Source organism: Halyomorpha halys, unplaced genomic scaffold, assembly GCF_000696795.3.
Source record: "Halyomorpha halys isolate HHAL.00 unplaced genomic scaffold, Hhal_1.1 Scaffold91.1, whole genome shotgun sequence".
Classification (NCBI taxonomy): Eukaryota; Metazoa; Arthropoda; class Insecta; order Hemiptera; family Pentatomidae; genus Halyomorpha; species Halyomorpha halys.
The window spans coordinates 2468211-2474655 of NW_027110755.1; the positions used below are offsets into that span (position 1 = coordinate 2468211).

The 6445-nt window shown below is 31.5% G+C and overlaps 1 long non-coding RNA gene across 1 annotated transcript; it reads left to right on the forward strand.

The window, feature by feature from the left end:
- Nucleotides 1-545: 545 nt before the first annotated feature.
- Nucleotides 546-5033, forward strand: LOC136796114 (uncharacterized). The gene is made up of 3 exons (XR_010843813.1): nt 546-799; nt 4466-4745; nt 4942-5033. It is a non-coding gene; the product is annotated as an uncharacterized lncRNA (long non-coding RNA).
- The last annotated feature ends 1412 nt before the right edge of the window (nt 5034-6445 follow it).

Consider the following 6445-nt stretch of genomic DNA (forward strand, 5'->3'; position numbering starts at 1 on the left):
CCCTCTCCCTCTATCTAATTCTTACCGATATCTAATTTGAAAGGTTCTATCAGGTTCCTCCACGACCTATTTTGCAAGTTTGAGCTTTGCCTACTCCTTTTTTCTATTGTTAGTGCTCCTTATTTTTGTCGAGATATTTATGTATACTATAAATACTTTTTTCCCCTTATGACAGTGAACTAAGAGATATTTATTTAGAACATATCATAAATATTTTATAATGAGGTGTAGATAGTTGACCGTAGATTAATGATTGGAAAAGTTTGTCGGGGGGGGGGGTGCGATCATCAAAGAACAACATAAATAAACAAAACAATATTTATATATTTTATGCCGACGTTTCGACCTGAGTTCCAGATTTTCATCAGGGCTATGGAACAAAAGAGATAACAACAACATTTAGAGAAACATAAAATTGAAAAGGAATAGTATACAAAAAAATTTGGAATTATACAAAATATTGAATTAAACATATGATATATCTTTTAATTTAATGTAACCGGAGTTATTTAATCATTTTTGCACAGAAACTGAGCAGAGAAAATCTTTTAGGAACGAATCTCTGAAAAATTGCGTTTTATCTTAGGTCACTGACAAAGCCGAGAATGTCAACAAGGAAAACGAAAACAGAGCTGAAGAAAACGCGAAGCGATGAGTGGAATAGCCTGTTATAAATGGTACATGAGACGGAAAGCCGTGGGTAGAGAAGTTGAAAACAAAACTTAATGGAGTTGGCCTGTTCCACGTCGGGAAAACTCTTTCCATCCCGGGGAAACTTGGACCTCCTCAGGGACCTCAGGTGAGAAGGACTGGGTTGTTCTAAACGCCACAACTTCAACTGCCTCGCCTATCAGCTCTCACTCTCATTTATACTTTATAACAAGCTAAACTTCTGGACAGATTAACTGAAATTGTAATTTAAATAAAGAAAAAAAAATAAACGAAATATTTAATATTTACAAATTTTGTAAATGACCAAAATTTAAAGTTTGGAAAATTAAACTAAGCGTTATACATACAGTAGTATTCAAAATATTCTTCAAAGGAAAAATCCTGTTATTCCAAAATTTTACTAAAACTCCTAATCTATTTATATCGTCAATTATAGCCTGACTCTGCTCTGCTTTAAAACTATTTAATGGTCTAACCGATGGTGGATAACAGTTATTGAATCCAAATTCTGTCAAGTAACTTTAGACGTAGTCCCTCACCACCTTTCATACTGTATAACATTCTTTTATCTAGATTCAACAATGTTCGATATCTTGGCTTCATCCTAGACGAAAGACTTACCACAAACCCACATACTACACTTTTATGATAACTTAACAGTATATTCAGCCAAATATGCTGAATACTCAATAGAACATCTCCCCTCAATAGACAACAAACCTGTTCAAATTTATAAGACTATCCGCAGACATATTTTGACCTACGAACTCAAATTTTGAGGACAGAAAAACTTCCGAATATCACATACGCCCATTTATATCGATCCACAATCGTAAGAACCATAACGCAATCCATATAACGTTTCCAACATAATAGTTCATCATGATCTTCACATCCCTCATGTTCCTGATCTTACACCGAGACTAAATATTCAACATTTCATTTAAATCTATCCAATCATCCAAATCCTCTTCCAGTTGCACTTATCTCTATAATCCACCTCGAAGGTTGATACTTCGCTCGAAGGTTTTAGCGTTCTTATTCAACCTTAACTGGCATATACTGAGAATTAAAGAGCACTTTTTTACCCCCTTCGTGTGAGAGTAAATCGCGAATATCCCTGTACCGAGTGTGCAAATATTAAATAATTATGGTCGTTATTACAGTTTTATTTAATTAGTTGGACATTTTACTTTTCTTAAATTATTTTATGTTTATTTATTTAAGTTCATATTTCGGTTCCGTTTTAATTTGACTTTTTTTTATTATTTTGGTATTAATGTACAACTTTATATCACTATTGTTTACTGCCCATGACTGTGGCAGATTTTAATATTAATCTATGAATAAAATAAAAATAAAAAAACAGTGGAAAGCAACATGGTTTAATGTTCAACTTACCAGAAAACCTCCTGATACTAATTTGGTGTTGGTCTATTCCTGTGAGACACTGAAAAACAAACTATTGGGCTTGCAATGTTATATGCATTCTGGTCCGCTGACTTCAGGACAGAACAAAAAGATAAATTACTCAATAAATCTGTATACAAAATAAGTCTTGAAGGTTGTGTGTGGCCAGGTTAGACCATTGTCCCTCTCAGTGGAGAGGGAAGAGAAGATGTTACCCTAGAGGTAACGAACCTATTATAACTAGAATAGGAGGGTCGAGTTTTCGTGGGACGCCATCAAATAAAAGTCAACCCGTGCAAGCTGGAATCACACCGGCGCCGTAATGAGATGGCGCTTAAACTCCCTCAGTTACAGTTGCTCCTCACCTATTTAAAAATATACCATAAATTGATACTGCGCCTAATATTTTTAAAAAATAAATAAACGATTTTGAATAAATAAATTACGATTTTATTTCGTCCGCCGTTTAGTCTCAAGATTTCTGACAACAGTATCATGTTGGCCGTTATTATACCTATATGTAACAAAATTGTGAAGTTTGGTCTATATCTATTCAAACTTTTTTTTTTGTTTCTATGAAATGGAAATAAAAATCTAGGTTTTTGATCCTTTACCAGTTTCTAAGATGTCATTTGTGTAGTAATAATTTCCTAGCCTAACTTTTTTTTTTATATTGTTTGTTAGAATGACCACTACGGTGTCTGCACCAGCAATTCAACACGGTTCAATTACAACTCTTTCCTGAATGTTTGTATCGTAATACAAATTTTTGTTTTTTAAGTTACAGTATTCTTAAAATATATCAAATTAGTTTTGAATCAAATTGAGATTGATTTTCAAAGAAAACGCCACTAGAAGATGACTCGATAAGTTTGGTAAGGAATAGTTTCCTCGTTGGTATCCTTCGCTATGTCCAGCTTTTCCAGGCCGAGAGAGCTTTTCCCAAGAAAAAGATGGTAAAAGAAGTACGTTAGTAGGTTTGGATTAAGCCCGAAGTAAGACTTAGCGTGGCATTAGCCGAGGGAGGGAGTGGGCAGATCAAAGGGCGGTCATCCCTCTTAGCCGGGTCCGCCGCGGTAATCGGATATAGGCGACAATACATCAAAGCCTGTCGCTCCTTCCTCGTCTTCTTTCCTCTTACTCTCTCTATAAGCTTTTACTTACCGATAGCTCTTATCTTTTAAGGCCAGGCTGTTTTTGCGTTCTTCCGTCCCATGTACGGAACTAATGATACCTAAATAATAAAAAATTAAACATAATAGAAATAAATTCGATTTGTTCTCACTATTTATAATGGTCTTCATTTAATAATTTGTCCAAGACTCATGGCCTGGGCTTGTCTCACACCTAGTACTCACGATTTATAATTTCCTTAATTTGAAGAGCCTGCATTAATGTACAGAGAATTTTGTGACATCATGATCTGAATTCGAAATCTGCTATTTTTCTAAAACGTAAACAATTAAATATAACAAAGTTTTTTGTTGATTGTTATTTTTAAAATATCGCCTTGCAACCTTAGATGATATTATTCCATCAATATCTACATAATTTTTAAATAGCTACTTTCAGCAGTTATTTTTCTCAATTACATCAAAAATTGAAAATAATTTAATAGCATTGTGTCTCTTTAAAATCTTAAATATATTTTTTATGATACTTGTTTTAATTAATCAGTTAATTGATAAATAGTACATGATAAGTTACAAGCCTTATACAGTAAGGTGATTTAAATTTCCTTATTTACATATTTTTAGTTAACATTAGGGAAATTTAAAAGAACAAAACCTAATCAATAAATAGAAAAGTAATTAAAAAGCTATTAAAGTAAATAAACATATACCAACAACAATGAAAAAATAAAAAGTCAATAAACGTGGTTAAAACCAAAATATATACCGTTCTTACAATTCAGCTTCATGTTTTGTTCAAATTCCGTCTATTCCACTTTGGTGATGTCATAACCTTCTATTTTTTAAATAAACGTGTTGTTAGAAATACGATTAAGGAATAGTTTTGGGTCAGTATGTGTATTCTTGAGTGAAGTTAGATAACATACTTGACATTCTGGTCGGTGCTCATTATTCTCATTCTCATATACTGAATGACTTCAAATTTCTGCTGTTGGAGACATGGGTATAGCTCCAGACTTGACCGGTATAAGTTATAGTTGGGCGTTTCAATCTTTTATGTACGATTAGTTTGTTTCTTGATGATCATTTAGAACTTTAACTAAAGTTTATAGAACCGTTTTGCTGATGATATTTTTGCCACTATTGGAGCTTAAATACCAGATAGTGAAAATAAATCGTAATTGTTTTAAATTTCTTTTTAGTTCATTTCTGCTTCATTTTACTAAATGATTTATTTATTTTTGTTTCAGGAATTCACTCCTCCAGGATTTTACGATTGAATAAAATCCCAGCTCTAACTCAAGCTCCAACTTACTGAATAGGAATGAAAAACATATTAAAGTCATCATCAAGACGGGTAATACAAAACATGCCTTTACCAATTATAGAAAATATAGAAATATTAACCATGGAAGAAAAATTGATCGCTAAAAAAAAACAATATATGAAAGTTAAATTTTAAATATATTTACATATTTAATGTATATATGCATATCCCAGAGGGAGAAAGGGATAGATCATAAAGTGGAGGTAATATATTACAATATTTTATGCAATTCAGCTATGTACTTTATAGATAAATTATAGTTGTACAATACTTAATAATATAGTATGCTCTTTTTGAAATAGAAAAAAATATATTTAAAATCAATATATTATTAATATTAATATGAATAAATATAATAAAATGTATAAATTAATATAATAAATTATTGCTATGTTCTAGCTTTTTAAAGAAAAAAAAGCCCCAGTATCTTTTTTAGGCTTCTTTCGGACTCTTAAATACGAATTTAGGAGAACAGAATCTCTGCGCTAACAATTCGATCTGTTATGATTATTAAATATTATGTTAACACCGCAAACATTTTATTTTATATCTCTGGTTTAAATTTGTTTACGAAGGTCCGATTTATGGAATTTCATGTAGTTTATAGAAGCCTGAAATCTCCCTAGGTTTAGTGTATATTGATGACGTCTTGTCGAAGTTATCGCAGTTTAAGTGAATTTCTAGACAATAATTTATATTTTCAATCGATAGAATATTTTGAGCGAAAAACATTTTATTTTTTGATTTTTATGAAAATTCGAATAAAAGAGTTTTACAGTGTGGCAAAAACAAATATCAACTTCGTTTTTCTCTAAAAAATAAATTTTACCCCACTTTGCTTCTTGACCGGTCAAAGTTGTTTTAATATAGTGTCTGGGTATCTAAACCAAAATTAGATCCACAGAGCCATGGATACTCTCTAGTTTGATAATTAAAAAAAGTAGATTTGAATTTAATTATTGTTTTTGTCTTCATATTAGTTTAGAAATTAATACAATACTATGATTGCAAGACGCCAATATAAAGCAATAATGATACTTTTCCTTGTTGGCTTATAAATCTCTTATTGGGATTTTAATACATGTTAGGATATGGAAGTCCACTGGGTATTACCAGATTAACATTAATTTCCCATTGGCAACCGTTTAGAATTGATTTGGTTTTGGCTTTTCTCAGGTATTTCCTTTAAATATAAATTTTTATTCCATTTTAGTTGTTAATTGTTCTAGATATTTTAAATTTTTGATGTTTGTACGAAGATTTTTTTTACTAAACATATTGATATATCTAGACACCACAAGGTTGTCGTAAAGCTGGTTCTTCAGAAATGTTTCGACACATAAAAAAGAAGGGTTATTATATATGATATTATTGAAGTGGATTGTTTTTCGCTGAAAGCTATGTTATTTGGAAGTGGAATTGTGGAATAGAGTTTGAAGCTGTTTGGAGATTTTGTCTTTGAAGATGACGTATTTCTTCAAAAGGAATCTGGCGGCGTGGAAATAACGGATGATAATTGTGTACATAGCGATCATGAATCTCATCAGATAAATCGATGAAGTTTAAGACGATGGACAAGTTACTACCGAATTCAAAGACAATGAAGAACATTTTGACAATCACCTATTACTTTTAGATCAGAAAATTGAGCAAATAGTTAGAAAATCACCCCAATTGGAGTCTATCTGCGTATGTAACATTCATAGACTCCAATTGGGTGCAACCAAGACGTGGGGCAAGTTTATTGAAGAGATAAGATGTTATTCCGGTGTGGGAAAAACAAATTGTATTTGGCGCAACCAAGATGGAAAACTGAATTTTATAAAAAATAGGTTTAAAGAAGTAAAAATAATTTGTTATATAAAATAAATCGACAATAGTTATTCTAGTTTTGTAGAATATA